The sequence below is a fragment of the Nyctibius grandis genome, chromosome 5 (genome assembly GCF_013368605.1).
Source record: "Nyctibius grandis isolate bNycGra1 chromosome 5, bNycGra1.pri, whole genome shotgun sequence".
In the NCBI taxonomy this organism is placed as follows: domain Eukaryota; kingdom Metazoa; phylum Chordata; class Aves; order Nyctibiiformes; family Nyctibiidae; genus Nyctibius; species Nyctibius grandis.
Window position 1 is genome coordinate 76,210,092 of NC_090662.1, and position 14,413 is coordinate 76,224,504.

Below are 14,413 nucleotides of genomic sequence, written 5' to 3' on the forward strand. Positions count from 1 at the left end.
TCAGGCCCTGACTCTGACTGAGAAGGGCCCTCACCTGGGTCCTGTGCTGGCTCTGCCTTAGAAGCCTCTGAGTCATCATCCTTCACTTTACTAGCTGATTTCTTTCGGTGTTTTCTCCTGGTTACAGGGGCAGCATGATACCTCCCGCTGTTGCTGCACTGACATCTAATCACATAGCACACCAGTAACACATTCAGGACACATGAAAATAACGACATGCCCTGTTCGAATTTTGCAGGAATCAGCTTGGCAAAAAAGGAGCAGATACTATCAAAATCAGTTAAAAGACGCCCGGTGTGCGCAGCTACGGATTCGCGATTAAAGCTGCCCATCATTGTATCATAGAGATAAGAGATCGGAATAATGACTGCCCAGTTTATCACGACATAAATCAGTATCACAACCCATACCGAAACGACACATTTCGACCAGCACGCCCTGTTAAACCACATGAAAACACTAACACACAGTGCATACGGCAAGTAAGGTATTATTACACTTAACTCTAAAACAAGCTTTATAAAGAGAAGAGGTAACACAAGGCTCACAAATAACATTACCATCTTAGCTATCTGTTTTAATTTCCAACCCCTCGTAAATCTCAAAGGAAGAAATCTGATACTCTCTTGGCTGAGCTCTCCGGATCTCCTCCCACTGGAGCTGGGATTCGACTTATCAGAGCAACCTGTCGGAGCTTCTCTCAGGCCCCACGTTGGGCGCCAATAAATCTGTCACGGTTTAAAGCTGGGCCGGCTATTAAACCTGCGGCAGATGCTCTCTGTTATCCCTTCCCCCTCCCCCCAGAGGGAAAGGGAAAAGGGAGAGAGACTTCTGGGTTGGAAAATTAAAACAGTTTTAATAAACTATAATAATGAAAAAGAGTATAATAACAATAATAGAAATAATCAAATATATACAAATATATATACAAAACCAAGATTGAGCTCCCCTGAAGTCAGCCACGTCACCACCGGCACTGCAGGGCAGGCTCCGGGAAGGCCCAGCCTGGGCCTAGCGATGGTCGAGAGCTGGATTCAGGAACGCACAGATCGGGATTGGGGGCAGCAGGAAAACAGACGGAGTCCTCCTTGGACACTGGCCATAGCAGAAAGAGAGCAAGACCCTCGTGATCCCCCCGCTTTATACCGAGAATGACGTGTATGGGATGGAATACCCTCGTTGGTCAATTTTGGGTCACCTGCCCTGTCTGCTCCCCCCTGCAGCTGCGACCACCCTTCGGCTCTTCACTCGTAAGCAGTGAGGAATTCAGCAGTGACCTTGGTTTCTCTCAAGAACAAGTACAGCAAAAGCCTTTCTGCACAACATCCCTACCGGTGCCCCAGTGATAACTACAAACTTCGAGCGTTATCAGTCCTGGAAGCAGACACTGTCTGCAAAAACATGCAGTTAGTTTCAGAAAGTGCAGTTACTTAGAGGAGACTTAGCTGAAAGTAAAAATCACTGAAAGGAAAATCGGCCTCGTTTAGGCCAAACCAGGACAACTGACCATGAAGGGATTGTCACCTCTACTCGGAAACTTCTTCTGCAACCTAAAAGCAATCAAAAACCACTGGTATAGAAGTTCAGTTCTGCTAGGAAATATTTGTGATCCTGGCTACAAGATCTTAGAGTAAAATATACTTCGTAAATTACCATTACTGCTCACTTATTGCTGCTCATACAAAATATTCTGACTCCATTCCTAGGGCCATGCTAAGGCTCTGTTTGCAGAGGTTGCACATTGAATAAATTGCAGATACTATCCTCATAGTTCTTTCCTGCAATGGTCCCCAGGCCCACCAAGACCCAGCAGAGAGCTGTAAAAAGGCAAGTGCCCATGGGTCTGACAGATTATCTCCTTGCAGTGCTTCCCCTCACCACAGATACTCTATGGAGCTCTGTCATAGTCAGTAGCATCACCTGCATCTGCTATGGTGCCAATATCAAGAGAAGCATCATATTACCACCAGGCACCACAGTACTGTCGCATTTTGTGGGCAAGAGGACAGTGGTCTTCAGTGGGAGTGTGGTTAGGTAGGTGGGGAACTCTCCGCTCTTCTCTAAAATCCCTTTCTCCTCTCATTGCTAAAGTTTAGCTCCATGGATTTCAAAGGGGGAAGAAGCACAGAAGGAATGTGCAACAGGGTGGAAGCATATGAGAAACTTAATAGATGCCAAGGTATCATAAAAAAATCAGGTGATATCATTTAGTCTCCTACACACTTGAAATCTCAGTACTGCCTTGGGACTGTTCAAACTCATTCACAGGGAAAGTAGAAGAAAGCACGCTGCAGAGCAACCGTGGGCCCAGAAATGATCTCTGCCACTCCTGTCTCTTTCCAAGAGCAGGACAAACACCAAGGTACGTTCAGTTGTTTTCTCTCCTTATCCAGGAAGCTTGCTCTGTTGTGAACTGAAACTGCAACTGGATCTTAAAGCAAGGAATAAATGCTGAGAGGAACGATCCAAAGACTGTCGTTTTATGGATCATGACGTGTTATTAGAAATTATTTCTGAGACTGTTTTCTCCATGGAGGAACCCAAATAAAACACCAGGCATCTGCAAGGTACCTTAGCACAGCGCTGAAAGCAAAAGCATGGATGATCATAGAATCATAGAATGGCTTGGATTGGAAGGGACCTTAAAGATCATCTAGTTCCAACCTCCCTGCCACAAGCAGGGACACCTTTCCTCTAGACCAGGTTGCTCAAAGCCTCATCCAACCTGGCCTTAAACACTGCCAGGGAAGGGGCATCCACAGCTTCTCTGGGCAACCTGTTCCAGTGTCTCACCACCCTCACAATAAAGAATTTCTTCCTAATATCTAATCTAAATCTACCCTCTTTCAGTTTAAAACCATTCCTCCTCATCCTATCACTACTTGCCCTTGTAAAAAGTCCCTCTTCAGCTTTCCTGTAGGCCCCCTTCAGATACTGGAAGGTTGCTATGAGGTCTTGCTGGAGCCTTCTCTTCTCCAGGCTGAACAGCCCCAACTCTCTCAGCCTGTCTTCATAGGAGAGGTGCTCCAGACCTCTGATCATCTTCTTGGCCCTCCTGTGGACTCGCTCCAACAGCTCCATGTCCTTCTTATTTTGGGGGCCCCAGAGCTGGATGCAGTACTCCAGGTGGGGTCTTACGAGAGCGGAGCAGAGGGGCAGAATCACCTCCCTTGACCCACTGGCCATGCTTCTTTTGTTGCAGCCCAGGATACGGTTGGCTTTCTGGGCTGCAAGCACACATTGCCGGCTCATGTTGAGCTTCTCGTCAACCATCACCCCCAAGTCCTTCTCCTCAGGGCTGCTCTCCATCCGTTCTCCACCCAGCCTGTATTTGTGCTTGGGATTGTCCCGACCCACGTGCAGGACCTTGCACTTGGCCTTGTTGAACTTCATGTGGTTCACACAGGCCCAGCTCTCAAGCCTGTCAAGGTCCCTCTGGATGGCATCCCTTTCCTCCAGCATGCCGACCACACCACACAGCTTGGTGTCGTCAACCAGCTTGCTGAGGGCACACTCAATCCCACTGTCCATGTCGCCGACAAAGATGTTAAACAGCGTCTGTCCCAATACCGACCCCTGAGGTATGCCACTCGTCACTGGTGTCCACTTGGACATCGAGCCGTTGACTGCAACTCTTTGAGTGCGACCATCCAGCCAATTCTTTATCCACTGAGTGGCCCATCCATCAAGTCCATGTCTCGCCAATTTAGAGACAAGGATGTTGTACAGGACAGTGTCAAATGCTTTGCACAAGTAAAGTGATTTGCTTTGCTTTTGCAAATCTTTTTAAACTAGATTTGCCGGGGGAATGGAACCTCAGTCCATCCCAATTCAGCCAGTCCGATGCCAGGGCCAGTAATAGGTGCCCAGAGACTGGAGAAGGATGGAAGGTCAGCAGGAGAGCGCCAGAAGAGCCACAGATAGGAATTTCGGGCAGCAAGGCAGCTTCGTCGGGGGCCCAACAGAAATGCCTCTATGCAAACGCACGGAGCATGGGGAACAAACAAGAGGAGCTAAAGACCTGTGCATACCTGCAAGTCTACGACCTTATTGGTATCACAGAGACATGGTGGGATGAGTCTGATGACTGGAGTGTTGGAATGGAGGGATACAGGCTTTTTAGGAAGGACAGGCAGGGGAGATGAGGAGGGGGTGTTGCGCTCTATGTCAGTGATAATAATAAAGGACAATCAATGAAATTCAGACTGCCTGTTCCAGGTGCCTTTCTAAAAGAAGACATCTCCTAAAAAAAGTGCTTGATCCCCATCTCTAGGCCAAACAAATTCTGGGAAATGTAACCGAAAATTGAAGCAACTCTTTTTCTAGAAGTGTCTGTAAATGGTGACATTAAAGAACAGTACTTGAGCAGCAGTGTGAATGGAGTCTCTCGAAGTATATCACAAAAGGTTTGACTGGGCCTTGTTCACTTATTTACTCAATATAGAAAGCTTTATCATCTAACTCTTTAAGCCCACATTGCTACAAAGGACCAGCAGAAAGCTGGACTGCATGTAAACTATTCCATGTATGTACACATCTGAAACATTTTTTTGGTAGAAACATTTTTTTGGTAAATATATTTTTCAATTTTAATTTTTCAGGTAAATCAAATTAAAGACTCAGCAGAATCAAGTTCATTGGCCTTTTTACAGGTAACATGTCCCTGCAAAGTGAGGGGAGCAAAACAACTGCAAAGAGTGCAGTTCTCATGGCTGAGAACAAAGTGCCAGATAGACATCACCCATCTGTGTTTCATCCCAATACAATTGCTAGAATTGTAGTGGCATTACTGAAGTGGCTCTTCATGGGCTGTAGTAGATTTGTCTTTATGTATTTTACAGCAAGAATAAATTAGGCCAGGAGCCAGAGCAGTGGCAATGCCAATAGAGCAAACCCCACACTCCATCTTTGGGGTGCAGGAATGACAGCCCTCTCAGCAGTATGGGTTTGCCCAGCATCAGGCATGTCTGTATACAGGCACCTGCCAGCAAAAGTTTCAGCTCTCCAAGACCCCCTTTCACATTGGCTATCTCCTTGTGGTTCCTTCCTTTTGCAGCTCCATCCATGCTTTCTTTCTAAAACCAGATACAGAGAAGGCCAACCCATCCCACTTCAGGCTTAGCCTCTCACTGGTCTATGGTGCAGCTCATGACACCTACCAGTTCCCAGAATTTTGCTCCTCCCCAAGTTATTTCCAGATCCCAGCAGAATTCAGCCTTGATGTGACAGAGAAGGACAATTATAATCTAATTCATTTTTCTCATTGTTCGTTATTGGTTACTCACAAGCCCACACAGAACGGCAGCTCCCACATAAGTTGAGCTATGGCTTTATCTCCTCCTATACTACTGTGAATTTAATGGAGTATCTATTTACTTAAGTAGGAATTAAAGGAAATTTAGCCCAGTGTGGCTTAAATTCAAATGTTTCTTCTGACTCTCCCATCTGTCACCCAGATGTGTACAGAGAACATGCCTCATGTCAGGTCACACACTAGCCACATACACAGATTATCATGTTGTCCCAAGTATAAGGCAGCTTCAAATCAAACCTAACTCCCAGTGTTCAAAGTACAGGCTCAAAGCCTGACTTTGTTCTGGGATCCTGCAGCTCCTGCCTAAGGGCAGTGAGAGTATGGGGCAAGAGGGAGCCTTATTGCTTATCCTCTCTATCACTCATCGTGGGGTGTCCTGCAGGAAGACCCAGAACTCTTCTTACCACTCTTGCTACTGATACAGAGACCCACTGGTGTGCAGAGACGATCCTATCAGCCCATGCCGGGCAGCATTAAAGTGCTCTAGGCAGGAGGATGCAAGTGTATAACAATGTACTTTTCCAGGTCTTAATATCTAAGGGAGAACAAAAATTTCCCCTTATGTTTCCCTTATGGTCATATACGATGCTTATTTTTCTTCTCCAGTCACCAGCTCCTTCAGGGCATGTCCTATGCTTGTGATTTGCATATGCTTTTATTCCATGTGTACAAATCAGAATGGTTTTGTTACAAGCTTGAAATAATTGATGGCATTTCCACAGGTTTTACAGTGATCTGGGTACTTTCAGGACACATTGACAGGACAGGACACCACGTACCACTGCTGTGTACCTCGTGCTATCCATAACTGTGGATCAGTGCTTTCACCTGTACTGGGGATCAAGGAACCTGCCCTGGTGTCAGTCACAGGGCTACACTGGGTGGGGCCACCTGGGAATCAAGTTCCCACCTGCTTTCTCACAGAGCTGATGTGATGCTAAAAGACAAGGAGGAAAAGGAGAAGAAAAACAAAGGGGAGAGGCTGAGAAATAGCAGGTGAACATCTGATTACATGGTATTACACAGAGCTCAGCAGCTTGCTACAGCATGGGGCTTTCAAGTTGTATTTGCCTTTGGAGCACAAAAAAGTTTGCAGAGAAGGAAGAAGGAAGGAAGTAAGAAAAAGGATGATGGGGAAAGCAGAGATGAGAGAAATAGCAGGGAAGGATGACAAAGGCAATATGTAGCATCAGGACTGGTGGGCTGTAGAGGCTCAGCAGGGTGCACTACTTAGGGACTGTGGTATAAGGAGCTGGTGGTTAGGAATATCTGTCCCAATCCAAGATCACCACAGCTGAGAACAATCCAGGAGATAAGAGTCATGCTGAGGGCCATATGGTTCTTTGTTTTTTTAACTCCTTTTAGGACAAATTATCAATATCTAGAAGAAAACCACAGGGTATAGTTGCTAATGCATGGTTGTCCTGGTTTGGCCTAAAATAGACCAATTTTCCTTTCAGTGATTTTTACTTTCAGCTAAGTTTCTTCTAAGTAACTGCACTTTCCAAAACTAACTGCATGTTAATTATTTCCATTATTATTATTATACTCTTTTTCATTATTATCGTTTATTAAAACTCTTTTAACTTTCCAACCCGTAAGTCTCTTTCCCTTTTCCCTTTCCCTTCTGGGGCAGGGCAGGAGGGTTAATAGAGAGCATCTGCCACTGGTTTAATAGCTGGGCCAGCTTTAAACCATGACAATGGTGTGGTGCAAAATTCTTCTAAGCTATTGAATACAGAGAAGGAATTAAGTCAATACACCAGAGGGAAAAGTAATTTAGAAGGTAAAAAAAAAAAGTTAAATTTAGTATTTTGAGCTGTTTCACACAGGGTTTGGGATGAATCTGGACCCACTTAAAGCAAAACCCAAATGCACAAATAAATCTGTGTGGTGAACTCAAAGCTGAGTTACAAAATTAACATCTACAGTACAGGCTCAGCTTCCCCTAGATGGTGTATACCAGAATAAAGCAGGTAGAATCTCACCTTTGGTTTTGCATTAAAGAATCCTCTTTGAAAGAAAAAAATAAACTGGCCTGTTTTTTTGCCTGGGTGGAGCTTAGGAATTACAGTAGCCTGACGCCTTGATGTAACCTTCTACCTTCCCTCCAGAGATCCTCATATTGCCTTTGGCCAGTGCTCTCTCCTCCTTGAGCTGATGAAGATGCAAGGACAAGGGGCAGAGGGGACTGAGATGGCCACTTCAAGAGCCCTCAGCTATTATTTCTCTTGCTAAATCTCATCTCATTGCAAACTGTGTAATTTTACAAACTGCTCTTCAGTAATAATCCTGTAATCCTGTTTGATAACAGTACCAGACAGTAGTGGTGCCCAAAGCCCAGAACAAAAAGGCTTTTCAAAAGCCCCTGAGTTTTCCTGTGGGAAGGGCTAGGCCCTTGGCAGACTTGCCAGCACAAGCTCAAAGGTTATTAGTGCTTTAGGTATAAACAAGGAAGCACTAAGTACCTTTTAGCAGAAGCCACACCTGCCAAGCATAACACGGGCTAATGCAACCACCCCTTCTGCTCTCCTGCCTGCTGTGCGGGCTGTTGCTAGGCTCTTTTCATCACCCACCATCCTGCCTTCCCCTGCTCTTGTCTTTACCCCTTAGCTTGATTTAATGGGGATTCACCCTCTTTTTATATTTCTTATCTGATTCTGCGCTTTTTAGAAGACCGCAGACCCTTGGAGAAAGTCCATGGTTAGGACAGGAAGGGGCTCATGTAGAGGATTTATGCTGAAGTTGAAAGACAAAAATCAAAAAATAAGAGAACTCTGAAGTTTTGTGATTTTTTTACCTGGAGTCGTTGTTCTAGCAGAGGAAGACAGAACATGAAGGGTCACACCTGGTCGAGACTTCTGTTCCTGACAATGACCAGTACCAGGCAACTGAAAGGACAGTCCCAATAGTCCCACCGTAGCACCTGGTGTTTTCTGAGCCTTATGACACTGTTTTAGATCCTAAAGCATGATGATTTACACATCTTCTAGCACTTCCTTTCAATCTTTACTCTTTTAATTTTGTAAATCCTCATTAACCTACCACACATGGCGTTCTACTTTGTGTTCTGTTAAATGCTTGATCTGTATAATATCTTACAAAAGCTGAGTATTTTGCTTAGTAACTTAGTTGGGGGCTACAATGTTTTGCTGAAGCACACTGGGACAGCAGGTTGAGTAAGACCACAAACCTGTTCCAGAACTCTGGGCAAATCCTCATCCCCAACCATTTTTTGTATTCGAACAACCTCTGGTGCATAAGCCAGGAGTTTATTTGCTGAGGCAAAGGCACAATCCTAAATACAGCCCAAACATTTTTAGAAAGGAGAAGAACTGATTTTAAGACTCAAGAAGTAGTATAATTGGCAAGTTAACTAAATTTAACCTCAATTTCTATGATTTTTTTTGGTGGTTTACTGAGCTTGAAAACCTTCTGTAAAGTAGGTCTCCCCTTCTCTTGCCCTACTCTGAACATTTAAATGAGATGTGAGACTTGTACCGTTCATCTGCCCAAGAGTGAACTTCATTCCTGTCTGTTAGCTTTCCGGGTAAGCAACATGCTTAGGAAGGCACAGGTTAGAAAGAGCAACTTTCCTAAGTGAAATATTGCCTCCTCGATCTCCCAGAACTAACCATGCATTAAACACCAACTCCTGGATCTCTGGGTAAGAAGAAATCTTTTACAAAATGCTGTTGGTGTTTATTTGAATAACTCAAGGGTTTTGATTTATTTAACCCAGGTCATTGTTTCCCATTTTCAAGGTAGAGTTACATTTCCCAGCTTCTCCTCAAAGTGGCAAGAATTACACGTAGCGTTGCAGGTGAGATCTCATCACTGCTTGTACAATGGCATTAATGACTCCTTACCTTGACCAGAGACACCTTTCAGGATCAGTCTCATCTTTCTAAATGCAACAGCACCAACTACTACTAAGTCATAATTTAATGTTACCCCAGCTTATTCTCCTCCTTCATTGATTTCAATAATTATCTTCCAGCTTGTAGCAGACGTTCTTGTCATTGGTATCAAAGTGCACCTGAGCTTGCAGTCTGTAGTAGCTGGCTTCATGCCATGTCTTTAATTTCTCTCCTCAAATTCATAATTTCTTCCTCTGCATGATATTCTGACCCATGTAGTTATTCATGATGCTTCCTCACTAACATTTCCACATTCCTATATTTTTATTCAAAGTCATTACAAAAAAAATGCCCCATGAGGAACTTAAATATTAACTTACTCCAGCTCAGTGCTTGACCTTGGACACCACTACCTACTCATATGCCCGTAAATTGCTTTCTTACCTACTTCACCTTTTTTTTTTCCTAGTAACATTTATCTTTTCCAGTTGAGCTGATGGTTTCCATCATAGCATTGTGTCAAGTGTTCAAATAAAATTCACCTAGATCATATTCCATCATTTTTCCCTTGCCAATACATCAGTTATTTTGTGAAAGAACTATCAGTTCAGTCTAGTGTATACTACTTATGGTAAAAACTCATTTAATTATATTCCAGGTTTCATTTACCTCTCTTGTCTGTAATTATATTATCCTTCAGAATTTGTTCCAAAGCCCTGAATGTTATTAAAGTCAAACTAACAATTCTGTAAGATTACTTTGTCCTCTCTTCTCAAATAAAATTTTATTTCCTATTCTCTAGTCATACGGTTCCACACCCAACTTGACAGATCTATTTAAAATACTTGCTTACGGATGTGTAATTTTAGATGTGCTTTCAGAATTCTGGGATAAAGATTAGTCATTTCCCCTGACAGGAGCATATTAAATTATTTAATTCTTGGCTTTGAATGTGGTATTTTCCCTATTCTCATTCCCATTATCCATCCTCTTTTACCCTTGTGTTCAACAGTGCTGTAAATGAAGTAATTCATTTTGGGGATATAATTTAAGACTATCTAATCTCTATTCCATCCACACACTGGAACATTTCTGAAACTCCTTTCCTTGTTCTCTATTTTGATACATATGTACCTCAAGACGTTTTTGCTACTTGTTTTATTTTGCAAATTCTCATCATTTCATATCTAAGATACAATGTTCTATATGATATAACTTACTTTCTACTCCTTATAAAGCTCTCTTCCCAGCATCAGCAACTCATTCTGAGATGATTACTGATCTAATTGGGCCTAGAGACCCTCCCTGTAATTTTTGCCCATTTGGGATGTAACTTCTAGATAATTTTTACAGCTCTGATTTAAACAAGCAAAGCTTTCCCCCCTTTCTTCTGTATTAAGTCCATTTAAGACACTTAAGTATAGCTGGGCTTATTAAATTAGTTTTGTGATTCATGCCATTCTGAAATAAAACTTTGGTTTTTACCTCTACTTTTAACTTAAGTAAATTCACTTTTCAATAGCTAGTTCTTCCAAAACATATCATGACTTATCACAGACAAGTCTAGTGCACCACCCCTCTTCAGTTTAGCTACGGCTTGATCAACCAACTGGGCATCAGAGGGAAAGAGTATCACATCCAGTCATGCCCCAAAAGGGGTTCTGCCCAGACCCCAGGTGCATTTCTTTGGTGACCTCTAATTGCCTGTTCACCATTTGTGTTTTAATCCCAGTATCCTCCTGTGCCCATATTCTCAGGGCCTCTCCTGTTGTTCTCTGATTGTGCTCTCAGAGGCCCCACTACCAGCTTCTGGTGTCAGGTAGGACATTCATAGACTCACACAGGGCTCCCTGCACGCCAGGAAGTCCCCCAGATGTTTGCAAGTGACACTAGAGCTATTTCAGCACAGGAGACTTGCCCGAACAGCGTTGGATTTACCACGCACGAACAGATCACTCACACAGCGGGTTTGCCATATCCATGGATGTCAGGGAAACAGCTCACATACTGCACAGTTGGTTTGTGCTCATGCAGCTGCCATTTGCCTGGGATTACTATATATCCAAAAACCTCAGGCTCACGGCCAAAGTCCTCACAAGAGGGACACTTCTGGGGAAAAATCTGACATATTTTAGGTCCAGGCATGTGGGCTGTGGATCTGAGGCAGTCTCATGAAATACCAAAAGCTTGGATAGAGAATGCATCTGATCTAAATTCTGTACTAGAAAAAGAAAAAGAAAAAGAAAAAGAAAAAGAAAAAGAAAAAGAAAAAAGAAAAAGAAAAAGAAAAAGAAAAGAAAAAGAAAAGAAAAAGAAAAAGAAAAAGAAAAAGAAAAAGAAAAAGAAAAAGAAAGCAGGGTGGGGAGAACCCTCCTCCTATGGCAAAGAGAGGGCTATGTCTGGAAAACAAACTCAACAGAAAACTGTGGGAATAGAGCAAATATCTTGAAAAAGAGCTGATACTTTAAAGGAAGGAAACTGTGATACCACCAGAGCACTCTGCCAAAGTGCATGCCTGGACATGCTAGTACATGCTAGACATTTAGCAGACCTGCTAGGAGATGATGTTGGTGGAGCCAAAACTGAGGAACAAATGTGCTACCATGCTGGGAACTTTGAACTCCTCTTTGTCTCTCCTTTCACCTTTTCCAAATCAAGTCCGGCCTGGTAAAGTACTGCTTAAACATGAACGACTTTACCAAAGGAGGTCACAACTCCCCTACATTTTGAGGCATCACTTTTTTGGAGCTGAATACCACTGGACTCTTCAGCAGAAGAAAACATTAGCTTAGAAAGGAGGGGACCGTGCTTCCTCTTGATCTTGGTGATCTCCAGTCACCTTTTCTTCTCCTGTTGTTCAGCTGAAAAAGCCTGCCAAGACAGCTTTTATTTTAACCTTCACCAGTTTAAAAGATAATTTGAAAGTACGCATTGGTTCTCTCAGATCTGACTACAGGCCATTATGTGGGCAAGCTGGGATGTTTCTGACATTTATTTCAGCACTATTTTCCTACAGAGGTATTCAAAAGGAATGTACCTTTTTCTTACCACTTGAAATTCTTACCATCTCAGTAATGTGTTTAACAGCTCGATCTGCTTTCACAGCCTCTCTTACATCTTGGCAGCTACTGCTGAAAATCCACCCTGTAGTTAAGGCCTTGTCTCCTGCTGCTAATTAGAGACTGGCATTTCACAAGGACAAAACATTCATTGCCCACTACTGAGTAATCCCTCAAATATTTATGTTCTGCTACTATTCCTAACAGAACCATCTGTAACTGCAGCTCTCCTTTCCCATGATCCCAATAAACTGTATGGAATTACTGTACAAATGTACAAGAGTCACTTTATTAAAATAGCAAGAAAAAAGATTTAATATCAGCGTCAATTCAAAGACTCAAAAAAAAAAAAGCCCAGTACTATACACAGACTTAAAGAAAAAAGTCTTGCAACTACCTACAGAAGCTTCCAAAATTACTGATTTACTTTTACTGCACAGAGAAGCTTAAATCTGATATAACAAAGGTAAAAGTGTAGCTATATTAGGGCAGGTGACAGACCACCTAGGCCGGTATCCTGTCTCCAACAATGTCAAGTGCAGATACACAGGGAAAGAATACAATAGGGCAACTGCAAAACACGCTTGACTGCTTATATTCCCCCAGCCATTGGCAGATGCGTTTGCACCAATTTAGTGTGTTTTACAAAGTCATAATTAGGAGATTCTGGCTTATAAGTTTTTAATTGAAAAAACTGTTACTTCATTAACATACAAGCTGTTTAGAAAACTTGAATGGTTTCACCGCATGGTATTTTTCATGGTTAGACACTATTGTACCTTCTGTTTGCCCTATGTAAGAGTTAACGCAAGAAGAAAGAAATTGTTAACAGTAACTTAAATAAAACAATCATAAAGACAGGTTTTTTAGGATGGGTCTAAATTTTAAACACCTACAAATACATTAAAGAAGGTAAAGCATATTATAGAGGAAGAGTCAAAAATCCCTATGGGAAGAGTATTACCCAAGAAGTGGCAAAGCATTTAACAAATAAGTAGATGTTCCTGTAACACATTCATCTCGTCATCAAGAACAAAATGCTAATTAAGCTGCTTGAGGGCAGGCAAGAAAGAAAAAGAAGCCTTTTAAACTAAGGGAAGCACACAAATCACTATTGTGTTTTGAAATATTTGACAAAAGTTACTGACTTAGGGAGGAAAACGTATTAGGTCTCCACTCATTTTCCAGCTGATGAAGGATGCACATTTTCAACTCGGTTACTTTGGCTCCAAGAAGTATTAATGGAATGACTGACCAAATTCAGGACATGGCAATTACAGAAAAGTTCAAGCTATTTAAAGCACTAACAGGACAGTCTCTTGCTATGTAACGAGCCTTCCTGAAATAAACAGGCACTGCCAGGGACAGGCAAATGAAGAATGAACTCCCCTCCCACCCTCTGCCATTAACTCTGTCACTAGTCATAATTAAACCTTTTCTACCTTCTTTGGCTGTGATCATCAATTTAGTATTCAGGAGCCCTCTAGGAAGCCGCATTTCTCAAGAAGCTCAATGAGTCTGCCCAAAAGGTCGCATTCCCACTTTTCTTTCCTGTGTACACTTCAGTATACAAAGAATTAATTATTTGTGAAAAAGAGGTACGGACACCTTTAAACAAAAGTCTCGAGCAGTTCCTCAAGCTACGACTGTCATCTCTCTACTTTTGATTTGAAACAGACCCTTTTTTATTCACAAACACAAACTTACTGTTTGGGTGGTAATCATGCATAATGCCAATAATGGTTGGCTACCAAGGATATTTTCAGTTTCTTTCTGGCTTTTTCAAAAAAGAATTTTACTAATTTTATAAATATTTTATAGTGACTATTTGAATTCACAAATTTTTACTTCTGAATAACACTGAAACACTTCGCTTAAGAATACCTTTGTTCTGAACAAAGGTTGCTTATATACAATTAAACTTGAAATAGAGCCATTTTGACCAAAGCTTGTTTTTGTTATTGAGAAATCTTCAGTTTCCCAGGATTCTACATTATGAAGATTTCATGTTTGCTGGAAAATCCCGAGTTGTAAAACTTTGCCCAGATACACCTGTACATTTATGAACTGCTTCTTATGGGGAAAGAGGAGCCATAACAAAGCAGCTTTCCTCAGAATCTGCAAAGAAATGAAAAGAAGCCAGATGATCGGTAAGTAACAAGTTTAGCCTATCCATGCAG